This window comes from Elaeis guineensis, chromosome 12 (assembly GCF_000442705.2).
Source record: "Elaeis guineensis isolate ETL-2024a chromosome 12, EG11, whole genome shotgun sequence".
NCBI lineage: Eukaryota > Viridiplantae > Streptophyta > Magnoliopsida > Arecales > Arecaceae > Elaeis > Elaeis guineensis.
The window spans coordinates 15,905,773-15,920,313 of NC_026004.2; the positions used below are offsets into that span (position 1 = coordinate 15,905,773).

A 14,541-nucleotide genomic window follows, 5' to 3' on the forward strand; every position below is an offset into this window, starting at 1 on the left:
ACCCATTTAATATCTAAGTTAAAAAATCAGACCCATACTCCACCATAACTAAATTAACTCGACTAAACCCAACCAAAATAGGGCCAAGTTGCATTAGGTTTCTCAAGCCGAGACATTTTTGCCATCACAACCCCCAAGTATTTATATTCTAATATTAAATTTAACATATAAAATAGAAACTCTTGAATGCCTCTTAGATGTTTGATGTGTTTTTTCCCTTCTAATGGACCACACATTTTTTAGAGAGTATTATTTAGGTAATTTCATGCCATCCATAATGATGATCTAAAAAATAAGGGGGTGTTTAATTTGCAAATGAAATCAAAATCAGAATGGATTGGAATCGAAATCGAAAAGATAAAATTCTTGACAGTATTTGATTTGTTATCAAAATTGAAATCGAAATCGAAATTGAAATTGAAATGAAAATTTAAATTTTTGAAAAAAAAAAGAATTAAATTATAAGTAGATTATGTTATTTTCATTCCGTTCCAAAATTGAAAGTAGAATGAAATTTTTTCCAACAAACAAACAGTAGGAATGAAAATTATCCATTTTATTTCAATTTCAGACCCTAAGTCTTCTTAAATGCATTATAAAATCAAGATAGAATCCATGCCCAATGTGTCTCTCCTTGCCCAAGAGTAATGCATGCAAGCCAAAATTACAAAATATGCATAAGTTGTCCTTTTTTTTTGGGTAGCACACATAAGTTGTACTTTTGAATTATGTTTTAATCAAATGCAGTGAACCCTTGCATTTGAGAAATGAATGTGTGCTTGGCACTACACACCCTCACTAACAAAGAACCCAAGCTCCCACCCTTTTCACTGACATATGGGTCCCGTTCCTCCTCTATGTGGCCCCCTCATGTCACTGAGGAATGTGGAGGGTCTGGAATGTTGACGTGGCGAGTGCGTATTTGACGCAGGTCGTTGGTAACACGTGGGGGCTAAGAGTGGAGGTGTTGGGTGAGGTGTCCCTGGGCTTGCCTGATGGTGAAGGTAATGCCACGTGCGGCGGGGAAAAGCACTCGCTATTGTGTTCCCCAAAAGGGCTGCACTAGAGATTGGGTGCACCGTATGGTCCCCACTTGATGAGACTATGGTCAACCTCACTTGACGCAATCTTGGTGCCCCTCACCATTATAATTTTTTTAAAAAAAATACTAAAATGAACCCATGCATAAAGAAAATTATTGCATAAATTTAATCTTTGACCAAACAAAAAAATACCACAGCAGCTACAACTAGAAGTGGCTGTTGGATCGGATCGGATCATATAAAGATTGAATCAAAAAATTATCAACCCAAATCCAATCTATTTGTTAAATAAATTAAAAATTCAAACATGAATCTAATTTTTTTATTAAATAGATAAATCCGATTCGATCTGTTTATTAAATAGATCAAATTAGGTTAAACATGTTCAATAGGTTAAATAGATCACGTTAAATGGATCAAAATAGATTAAGTAGATTTTAAATAGATTAAACAGATCAGATTAAATAAGTCAAAAATAGATTAAACAGATTAAATAGGTTATCTAATTCAACCTGATTTGAATATTAAATGAGTTAAACAGGTCAGATATCTAAAATTCAAATCTGATCTAAATATTAAATGGGTTAAATAGATCGATCCGTTTATGATCTAAATCCGTTTAGTCTAAATTCAAATCTATTTATGATGGATCGAACATAAATCAGATTGATAGATCGAGTCATATTTTACTAGCCCTAGTTGCCACCATTTTAATACGAGAAATTATTGGTTAGAATAATTCTATCATGTGTATCTTAGACCATCAAATAACAAACCAACACATCATATATTGTTAGGAAAGAATGTATTGTTAATTAAATTTGATTAAAAATTTTAAATAAAAAAATTATTATTAATTATGATTGGTCAATAGATATTTTTTATTTTAAATAAAAAAAAATATTTTTTTAGATGATATGTTGATTTTTTGTTAGATAGTCTGAGGTACGTAGGGTAGAACTATCCTACCTAATAATTTTATCTTCAACTGTGACTAATCATTTCTCCATGCATTGACCCTTTACGTGGGACCACCAACATGGCAGAGGCCTAAAGGCTACTCTATCTGGAGGCATCGTTGGGAGGTGGTTGGTGGGACAAGCGAGTAATGGGATAAAGAGGATATATATATATATATAAAGAGAATTTTGAATTTTTTAATACTATCCTCTTAATTTTACCCATCAACTTATCTGACAGAAATATCTTTAAATCATTTGCAAAATTAGCAATTTTATTTTAGCAAAACAAATAGTTTTATTGTCTCTATTTTACTTTCATGACTTGATATTGCTTGTTTTATTCATCCCTACATTGAGGAATGACAGAACAATAAAACCATTAAAAATCATTATTGTTTAAATTTTAAGATATATTTTCCCTATCATTTAGTTAAAATTTTTTTTTCTTGCATGGTAATGTTGCTTTTTTGATTCTCTGCCTTCTCCATAAATATCTTTCTTGTATAATACCATTTTTAAATTTACATTATTTCTATTGTTTGTACTTTAAATATTGTAACATAGTGCCAGATTTTATAACTGTTTTATAATTTATTTTACTCAAAGCACAGTGATATACGAAAGAAACATTATTTTAATTATGGACTTACTATGATGAAATACCCATAACTCAAAATGGCTGCAATAGTTAGTAGACGAAGTTGCACTATTATTGTCCACGATCCAGCTCAAGTACTTGATATTTTCTTTCATTCAAGAATTGCCATTTGCTTTAAATTTTGCAAAGGGATAAGATGTTTTGAGATTCCATGTTATTACAAATGGGTTGTTATTTAAATCCAACATAACAAGCATCCCTCTCTCTCTTTCTCTCTGGGCATCCTACGCTCGATTGGCCAAATTTTCTGAACATTCCTTTATCAGCTTTGTTTGATGACCCCTCGTTGCTTCAAATCTTTTTTTTTTTTTTTTGTTTTTGTTGAAGGTATCGTTTGCTTCAAATCTTAATTGCTTGAATTCTTCGTAACGGCAACACGAAGCAATAGTCAATTAGTTCTAGTAATAACCCAGTCCATTAGACTCTTGGACCTGGCCCAATTTTAAAAGAGCCCCAAAACCCCACAATTCACGCACATCACACGTGGAAGGAGAAGAGGAAGAAAACTCCGATTAGGAGTCTCTTCTCCCCCAATTTCATCCAAATTAGGACTGCGGGAATCCAGATTAACTTAAGAAATCTTGTCTATAAGAACCCCCTTCCCCTCTCCTAGATCATCACCTCAAATCATTTGAGAAATCATGGTGAATCATTCAGGATCTCTCACGCTCTTCCATGGGTTGCTGCCGGAAAAAGAGTTGCCGAAGCTTTTCTCTAGCCGTCGGAGCAAGATAAGTCCCTCCCCCTCCTTTTTCTTCTTTATTTTTTTCGATTGTTTCCCTTGATGCTGGTGCCTAAAAATTTGGAGATGGGAAGGACCCTATCGAATCCTGATAAAGAATTCTAAAAAATTAAATTAATTTATTTTATAATATTAAATTAAATATATAGAAAAGCAATCCACCCAATAGAAGGATATCAAGTAAGGATTTTGACATCCAAATCATAATTTAGTGAGTCTAGTTTATTATTTATCGAGATAAAAATTTTTATACATGACCATCATTATATATATATATATATATATATATATATATATATATATATATATATATATATATATATATATATATATATATATATATATATATATATATATATAATTTTTACCGTTGGATTTGTATCATTGGTTTTGCATAGATGGATTTATGTTGATGGATTTATCATATTTGAGATATCATTATTTTTTGTATAATTTTCAGTATGAGTACATTATGTATCGATTATGTATGAGTATCAGTGATTGATGGTATGATTATATGGATATGATATATTTATTTTGATCACACTGTAAATTAAAATTGATTAATGAAGTCAACATATTATAATTTGATGAAAAAAATATAGTTTGGACTAGTATCATCGTATGGAATAGTTTCCATAGGCTTATGTATGGAAATTCAATTCAATAGAACGCAAGAGAGGAAGAACAAAGGGAATAAACCCTTATTCGGAAGAGAAGAAGAGGAGAAGAGAGAAGAGTTCTTCTCTCACTTCTCTGATTAATAGTAATAATATATATATATATATATAATAATAATAATAATAATAATAAATTATCTATTTAGTATTGATTTATTTATTGATTTATTCTCATTAGATGGATTATGGGGAATTCAAAATGACAAAAAGGAAAAAAATATTCGAGACCATAAGGACCCTATCAAATCCTGATAAAGGGGTGTAGGAAATTAAATTAATTAATTTAATTTATTTTATAATATTAAATTAAATATATAAAAAAGCAATCCATAAGATAGAAGGACATCAAGTAAGGATTTTGACATCCAAATCATAGTCTATTAAGTCCAGTTTATTATTTATCGAGGTAAAAATTCCTATATATGATCATCATTATGTATATATTATTTTTATCGTTGGATTTGTATTGTTGGTTTTGTATAGATGGATTTATGTTGATGGATTTATCATGTTTGAGATATTATTGTTTCTTGTATGATTTCGATACGAGTACATTATATATTGATTGTGTATGAGTACCAGTGATTAATGATATAATTATATGTATATGATATATTTATTAGATCACACTGCAAATTAAAATTGATTAACAAAGTCAACATATTATAATTTGATGAAAAAGATATGATTTGGACTAGCTTTGTCATGTGGAATGTCTCCATGGACTTATGCATAGAAATTCGATCCGATAAAGATCGAGGGATAGCCGGTCAGGAGCTTATGCCTAGGACAGTCTCAACAAATTTACACGTAGAAATGTGATCTGAAAAAGATCACGAAGAATGTAATCTGAAAAAGATCATGAGAACTTGATCCGAGAAAGATAATGAGAATTAGATCCGAAGAAGATCATAAAAAATCGATCCGAATAAAAGAACATCATAAAATTTTAGTTAGTTCAAAATCGGAAAGTTAAAGATTATCAAACTGAAATTATAAAAAAAAAATCGATGTTAAGATCAGATGGACTTATGTTAAAAGACCTTACCTGATGGCATGTGATGGTCTAATTCTTTGATTATGTATTCGATGAATGTTTATACTAGTATTTGAGTTATTTCAGATATATATTATGAAATTTCATGATTTCATATTGATATGCTTATTGATATATTTTTAATATATTTATTATTCTAGTGTAAATGTACGGTGATCCTTACTGAGTTGAAAAAACTCACAGTACTATGTTGTTTTTTGCCAGAGACTCCAGAAGCTTAGTTCAAATGAGTTGGGCGAGAAATCAAATACCGAAACTCTTAATATTTAGTTAGTTAAATTTTTTGATACCATTAAATATTTAAATATTTATAATTAAATAAATTTTCTATTTATTTTGATGGATCGACCTAGCTGACATGATAGATATTTATTTAGTTATTTTAAAAATATATAAATTTAAATTTATTTTAAGCCTTACATGATCTCTAAGATATCAATCTAGAGTTCATTTAGCGGTGCCACGTATCCGATCTGAGTATTGAATTCGAAACGTGACATTTCTACCCTTTATAGAAAAAAAAGACAAATTGTCTTTTTTTTTTTTTTATTTTTAAGAAAAGGCATTGCCAACATATATCTGATCAGTTCCTCCTCCAATAACTGATCAAATTTCTATTAGAATGTCACCAGCTTCTTTAAGAATATAGCAAGCAAGGGCAAATCTGTGAGATGGTTTCTGCATCTAAAACCAAGCATCAAGCTAATAACGGCTTTGAATCATAGTACAGATGCCGAATTGCTTGTATTGTCTGCTGTTCCAAAGCCAAGTATTAGACTGCTCAATTGATAAAAAATTCTAAGCTTAGGTTAAAGTGTTCAATGCATCTCAAATATTAGAGCCTACAAAGATTCGTGTGATGTTGAGAGTTGTCACTGACAAATTCTATGGATTTTGTTACTGACTGTCGAAATCTCGAAGACCAAGACACTTCAACTCTCCAACCTCTGATCCCAACAAGGCCATGCCCATGCCGCTAGTCTATCCTTCTCACCTCCAAAGCACAGACCTAGTAAATTTTTGCATGGTTCTTTCTAACTGGAGATTGAATAGAATTCAATGGATAAACGCAAGGACACTAATGCAGGGAGTGGCACATAGTGAACATTATAAGCTCAGGGACATCTCAAAGTAGAGAACCAAACAGAGAAAGTTACAACAGATGACAGATACATTTAATTAAGACTATGGAAACTGTACAATGAACAACAGATTCATGCAGCAGTATGCTATGAAGAGTAGTTCAGAAGTATGAGAAGGGCCATGAGAAATAAAAACGATGGTTGTCTTTAGTTACAGCTGCACACATGAACTACATCACCTGGCTAAAGACCAACTTTCTCCAACAATGCTATCGAATCTTGATGATCCGAACCTGAAATAGGTCATGCCAACTAGAGCGTAGCTAAACAGATACAGGCTTTCAGAACCAATAAAAGAGCATAACGCAGGAATCACAAAATATGAAGAAAGAAACATCCAATAGAAAAGGCAGAAGGTTGCACCCTTAAAGAAAATCAGCTCAAAATAGTTTACCGAAGTCTTGTTTTTCCTTTTTCATTTCAATTGTTCCAGATCAGGTCTCAGCATCACATGACATAGTAACTGTACATATTCATGCAGTTATCAGTAAAATGTTCTACTCATCAGAAGAGTTTGAACAAACAATTAGGTTTATTCCAGATACAAGAAGAACACATCACAATGAAGCTCTTCACAAGCAACTACACTTTACTGGCTAAACACTACGGTTTTCCACCAAAGGTGGTAAAGGGTAAACATCTGGAGCTTGTATGTCGGAAATTGAGATCAGCTTTGATCGGTAGTCTTTTGCTCCACCACAATCTTTTATGGCAGGGACATCAGTGACAGCCGATTTCTCGGGCAACAGATTTGAAGCAAGGTTCATATCTGGAATACTCTGGGAGATTGCCATAAGCGACTCCCGAGCAAGCTCTTGAGAAATTACTTTCTCAGATGCAATGTCCATAATAAGAGAAGATATTTAGCCTGCAAAATTTTAAGACCTTGTCATTTATCTGATGATGGTTATTACAACAGTTTCAGACATATAATAGTGATATCTGAAGCATCAATACTATGTCAGATGGTTCACCTATCATAGTATCTAAAACATGTCTATGCCAAGCATGGCCTGACATGTAAGATACCAAAGATTCCATTCAACATCTGGATTATCCTGAAACTGAAAAAAATGTTAAACAGCCTACATGTAATATATCCGTAAATGGACTTCATAAACCACCTGAAGGCCATTGATACATGAGGACAGAAGCATAGGTGAGTGGCAATAAACTAGAGTTCAATAGAAGGAATCTACTTAGAATACCCCACCTGCTTTGGAATTTTCTTCCTGCTAACCTGATCCCTGATGCTTCCATGCCTTATGGTGCAATGGGCAGGACCAATGCAATGGGTCCAACATGGTCTACCAACAGCTTGTGCCGGGGATGACAAATCAAGTTGGGGCTTCAGCTTATTAGGGTCATTGTCTCTCAGGAGCCTTAAAAAATATATACATATGTGCAGTACACATTTGTTAAGTAGCTGATTCCTTGTCGCAAGTATTATGTAATTGTTATTGACTTCTACATTATGTTTTTTAACAGTAAATTGTGATCAAAGTTTAAAGGGTGGAGACAGAGCAAAGCTTTCGATTTGTTCACATAATTAATGTGAATGTTAATTTTGGGCCTTTAGATTTAACCAACACCTGCTCCTCTCTCTTTCTCTCTCTCTCTCTCTCTCTCTCGGTGAGGAACCAACACCTGCGAAGGAGTTGAGTCCAACAGCCATAGTAGATAGGTACGGTTGTCCACACAAGGGTAAGCATGCAAACCATTTTCAATCCAAGGTTAGGCACATAAAATCATTAAGTGATAAGAAACTAAGCTTCTTCAACTGAATACTTTTGAAAATTTCCAAAATTTGCAACCTAAGATCATGAAAAATTAATGAGGGATTGATCAATTTTGCTTTCAGGGTATCAAGGTGTGCACAAATGTGACTAGAGGTGTCAAACCAGTGAGCTGTTTGTCAGCCTGCTTGTGTTAGGCTCGAAATTCAAGTTGAGTTCAGCTCATTCAACTAACAAACAAACCAAGCAAGACCTAGACTTATTTCACTCAAGCTTGGCTCAATTAAGCTCAAAATATAAATATACTAAAAAATTACATTTTACAAATTATTTCACCACTTTCCACATAAAAATTATTTTTTTGTGCTTATTAATATAAATTAATATGATTTATTTAGAATAGGATGTATTTAACTATAAGATTAAGATATAATTCAGTTAATTGAAAGCTTAGAAAGGCCTTAATTTCTCATCAAATCTTTTCGATGAGCTGCTCGTGAGCAGCTAACTTTGGTTCAAATTTAAATGAGCTGGCTCGTGCTTGACTTGAATACAAGAGGAGCTGAGATTGTCGAGCTAGGCCTAGCTCACTCATGTTCATCTCATTTACACTCCTACATGTGACTGGGTACTGATAACTGAGGATTCAACCCCCATTATCAACACAAACAGTGATGATGATTTCTTTTCCACAAAGAATATGCAGTTAATCATACATTGTAGGCTTGTTGCTACCTAGCTAAACTGATAGATTTGACACATGTCAGCCCATAATCAGCTGAAAAACAGAAGCATACACTGTTCATCATAGCTAACAATATAAACAGAGTCAAATTTTCAAACAAAAAGACCTGTAATTTAAGGAGGAAAAGATGAATAAAAAAGTATAGTTGATTTCTTGGAAAAAAGGGGGTACAGTCTGGGGGTCTTTTGAAAACAACTATTTTTTTTATCTTATATCACTCAAATTACTTGGATAATCATAATTCTAAATAGCATAAAAGATGATCAACCTAACATGAAATCAACTCAAGATTGGGTAACTCGAGAATGAAATTTGAACATCCTTAGTCTGTCCTCCAATTCTTTTGATAAATGCAAAATGATGACCTGACATCATCAAAATGGATGTATTCTTGAGTCATGGAAGGTTTACTAATCCATAGACCATCCATATTTTGTCCTGTGGAAATAGTTTTATTAAGTGATACAACAACAACAAACTAAGATAATAAAACAGGTTGAACAAGTTCATATTTAGATTTCCAGATAAAGATCTCATGTTTGCATCCTTAAGCATTTTTTTTCCCAATAACCTATCAAGAGATTACATTTTCTAGCATGCCAGTGTTCGCAAACCACTTGCATGTAAAGTGCCCATCAACTCATTGATATTACAACTCTTCACCTCAGCACTTACCAACTTTCTAAAGAACATAAGGTTGGTAATTATTCACCATAACAAACAAGTTCTGAAAACTCGACTTGAGCTTTGGCTTTAGCTGCGAAAAGTGCTTTAGTTTCGATAGATTAAGCCATTTCAGTGATTACATAGTATCATATAATAATAATAATAATAATAATAATAATAATAATAATAAATGAGACAAACGAAGTTTGAAAATTGTTTAACAAAAGAAAAACAAGGGCAGTTATAGTACACACCTTCTAAAAGTATATTTGTATTGTTTGGAACCTTAGGGTATGGGTAGGATGGTCACCTTCTCAAGACAGTTCAGACTTATTCAGATTAAGAAAGATAAAGATTTTTTTGTTTATTAAAAAAAAAAAAATCTATACAAGTTAGAAAAGTAAATCACACATCAACATTAAAATTGCATGTTATCTGGTGAGCATTCACACATGATAATATACAGTAACAGCAACCTTTTTTTAGACTACGAAAGCAAAATCCAATATGTCGATTTCGAGTATATTATGATCTTTCGGGAGATATTGTGGCTACAGTTTCTTGCTTAGTACCAATCCACTTTAAAATAATAATACTATAACTTACTGGAAAAAAAAAAAAAAAACAAAATTATTCCGCCTAAAATACCTGCAGCCTAGCGTCTATGCACTTTCAAAATCTTCTCAAAACATATAAATATCGAAACTATATCCTGTAAACATAGTTAGGAACTTAATTTATCAACAATGAGCAAAATATAGCCCAACCCCAGGTTTCCACCACCAAATCAATCACACAACACATCTATCACGAATCCAATTGTTACAAAGGTTGGATCTTTATCCACCCAAACATCCTAAATCATAGGCAAAAAGGCATTCAAAAAAAAAAAAAAAAAAGAAGAAAAAGAAAAAAGATATTACAAATATATCCTCTTCTCCACAATGTCAGCAATTTCCCAAGCTATCTCCGCTCCACTGGGGGTTCTAATAAGATCAAATTACTTCCTAATAGCTAAAATCGATAACTTCAAACGACAAACAAAGAATAAATTAAACCACGGCCACGCAAGAATATTATCTAAACCAACTCCCAGACCAGACAGTCTTGTGTCATCTGAGATAAACTTTGCAAGATTGCTAAAAAAATTCAACTTTGCTTCTGTCAGTAAAAAGGGTGTGGTGGGGCGGGATGAGGGATGGGATCGATCAATCGATCGTACCTGTTGACGTGATTGAGTAACTGGGCCAAAGAATCGAGTTGGTGTTGTACCGAGAAAAAAAAAAAAAGAAACCAGTTGGTGTTCTCCACTTCTCCCCCACTTTCTGCTATCAACCAAGTCAAACCCTAGAGATGATAAGATCGAGTGCTTCCTTTTTTGAGTGCTGGGTTGATGAGTTGATTATGTAAAAATTATTATATTATTATGTATCGCATTCGGGGAGGACAGGTTGGTGGACTCCGATTGGGAGTGGGGTCTCTGCCCGTTGTCTTTTGTATTCTTTTCTTTGTCTGTTTTTGATGTTTTACACTCGAACCCCGGTAAAAGGAAGATTCGCAAAACACTACGAGCGTTTGATTTCATCTTTCCAAAACTAAAAGTAAAATAATATCATTTTAGGAAACAAACCCCTAAGTATATCTTTAACCCTCCCAGTTTTGATTAGGATCACAGGATGATGGACAGATGGAGTTGGAAAACTAAATGGTCTCTATTTATCATTTGATTCAAAAAATTTTAAAAATAATTTATGAAAAAGAAGATTACATATCTATTTCAATCTATCCATTACATCCTTTCAATTTAAAAAGAGGAATAGAAGAATAAGTAAAGTACATAAAAAAATTCAAATTTTTTAATTTTTTAATAAAATTATAATATTTTTTATATTTTATTAAAAAATAATTTAATAAAATATTATATAGATATCATATATCTTTTCATTTATTCTTCTTACATCAAATCAAAAAATAAACTATTTTCATCGATCTTTTCGTACCATCCATCTAGCCTCTCTTATCCTTTCTTCAACGCACATGCACCCATACACACAAACATACACCCACCCACCCAAAACACACATGCATTCCAACCTTTTTTTTTTTTTTAGTAAAATAGAGTATTCATACAATACGAATATGAATACAATTCAAAAGATTAGAAAGAAGAATATCCTAAAAATCAAACGGCAAAATATCAAAATTCGACCAACTATCCCCTCAGGAGTGAATGGTAATAAAACTCGCCACTTAGTCCACTGTACTATTCACCCCGTGATAGACATGTTTAACCGTCCACAGTGGCACACTCAGCCAATAAATAATGAATGTCACAGACAAGCGTGCTAGGGACGGTGGTTCTCCGTCGATAGTGAATTTTGCTCGCCATCGTGATTGAGTCTCCTTCCACCACTAGTTGGTCCATTCTAAGAACATGCCTTGCATAGGAGATGCCCTCCTAAGCAACACGTAGCTCAGCACTGAGGATAGTAGACCCAAGAAGATGGACCCTGGATCCTGATAGCCATAATAAAATGAGAATCAAGGTCTCTTATCACAAAACCAGCACCACCGCAATTACCAGACATGTTGCCATCAAAGTTGACCTTGAGAAAGGTCAGGGGTGGGACCTTCCAAGTAATAAACACCATGCGGCGCCCTCCAAGAGTAGAGGGGGAGTCCCAGGTGTCCTGACTCCTCAGGATTGACTTGGCCAACGACACATCTAAAAGCTCAACAGCTTAGGCTAAGGCCATCTCCAACACGAACCTCATCGATAGTCATCTCGCCTCAAATAGCTTTGTATTCCATGCCAGCCAAATTTGGTAAGCAATATAAGCCACTCTGACACCCAAAGATCTCATAGTGTCAACTTTCATACTTTGGCACAGAGCCTCCAAGCAGGTGATGCTGGTCTGCTCCCTAAGAGTCGCTGTCGATAGGAGCATGGCTAATGGCCACATTTGGACCACCCTCCAGTAGGGGAACAGGATGTGGTCCGTCGTCCATCCTCTAATCCACATAAGGACAGGTCGGTGGAATATTCATCCCACGAGCCCTCAAGAGAGTTATGATGGGAAGCCAATCCCATGCAACCTTCCAGATGAAGAGACAGACCCTCAGGCGAACACCAAGCCTCCAAATCCAAGCATTATCAAGCCTCAAAATAGACTCTCCTCTATAAAGATCATAAAGATCCTTGGCTGCCACCTTAGATGTGCTTGACCGCCTTCAAGCCCTAACATCAAAACTATCGAAAAGTGGACTGCGTGGGACAAGATTTCCTTGGCCAGCTGACTGCCCAAAAGCCAAGATACCACCTCCTCGTTCCAACTCCTCCCCTCTGGCTGAAATAAATTGCAGATCATTAGGGTCTCGTTCACCTCCGAGCTCACAAAGGTAGGCCAACAAGAGAGTGCAATATTGGCCACCTGCTGATCTCGGACCATACCAATCGTCCAATCATCGCCAACAAGTAAAGTAATGTGAGCCATCACATCAAGGAGATGGGAGCAAATCTCTTTCCACATGAAGGAGCTCCTCCAACCAGGACGAACAACCCCATCACCAGTCGCCTGCCCGTATTTGACTCGCATCATTGAACTCTATAATCTCTCTAACTGAATCAGGAGTCGCACCGCATGTCTGACGATCAGGGCCTTCTGACGGGTCAACAAGGACTGAATGTCTAAGCTACCCTTGCTAATATGCTGGCAGACCACATCCCAGGCCAGAAAATGAATACCTCGACCACCATTATGTGAACCCCATAGGAAATCCCTAAAAAGCCACTTGAGGTTGGAGAGCGAGGATCTTAGCATAATAGTGTGAGACAACATGCAAACTGATATAGCATTAAGGATCGATCTTACCAGGGTAACCCTAATCATCATCGACAACACCTTAAATTGCCAGCCCTCGAGGTGCTCTTCGATCAAAGTCTCCATCTCTCTGCAATCGCTCGTCTAAAATCTCTATTTGGTGATCCACACGCCAAGATACCGAGCCCTCGTCTGCCCCATAATGCTCAGAATCTCCCTGACATCTACTTGAGCTGGGCCTTAGTCTTCGAACTAAAGAAGATCGAAGACTTAAGAAGATTCACCTTCTGGCCCAACACTGCACAGTTATCCTCTAAAATTCTTTGAAAATCGTAACATTTCGAATGGTGGCCCGGCTCTCTAAAAGACAATCATTTGCAAAGAGCTAGTGCAAGATCAGTTGGGCCACTTGTGCTAGCACATAGGACTCCAGTGCATGGCCAAGGGTTGCCACTCATAAAGCTCTCAAAAGTTCATCAGCACAACAATGAACAGATAAGGGGAGAGAGGGCAACCTTGATGAAAATCGACCACTGAATGAAAGAAATCCATCGAAACACCGTTGATCAAAATGACGAAGGACAGAGCTTGAACACATCCCCTGATCCAGCCAATCCATCTCCCATTAAAGCCAAAGATCTCCAAGGCATGATAGAAAAAATCTCAGCACACTCGATCATAAGCACGCTTCATGTCGAGCTTGATAGCCATTAGGCATCGATGATTTAGGGCTCTCCGAAGGTCATGAATGAACTCCTGCACAACTAATATGTTGTCAGGGATGCTGCACCCCCCAACAAAGACCCCCTGCTCGGGATTGATCAATCGAAGAAGAACGGGCTTCATTCTGTGAACCATGATCTTGACGCAAATCTTATATAAAGTGGTGCAAATACTGATGGGCCTGTAATGACTTGAGCATAAGTAAGAGATTTCATAGATGCTAGTTAGAGATGAAAATTTTAGCCGACCTACCAAATATTTGATCTAAATGGGATAGATTTTATTCAACTCGATTAGAATCTGAGATAGGTATGTACTTTAAAAAAAATAACTAAAGCAGATTCGGATCGGACACAGATAATGACTTGTCTTAAGCAAGACAAAAGAGCATGTAAGAATTGAATGATCACTCCCTTTGATGCCGCCCCTTATTTATAGTTGTAGATGGGGCATGAAAAGCATCTCACGATGACTTGTAACCACCACATGAAAAGGTTTATCAAAACCAAGAGTCTTATATGATAAGAACTTTTAAGAATGAAATATCGTTTCACAGCCTTCTCACA

The 14,541-nt window shown here is 35.1% G+C and overlaps 1 long non-coding RNA gene across 1 annotated transcript; it reads right to left on the reverse strand.

The window, feature by feature from the left end:
• Positions 1-6,673: 6,673 nt before the first annotated feature.
• On the reverse strand, positions 6,674-11,093 carry LOC105055296 (uncharacterized). The gene is made up of 2 exons (XR_002165778.3): positions 10,654-11,093; positions 6,674-7,152 (listed from the first exon to the last, which is right to left on the reverse strand). It is a non-coding gene; the product is annotated as an uncharacterized lncRNA (long non-coding RNA).
• Positions 11,094-14,541: the final 3,448 nt, after the last annotated feature.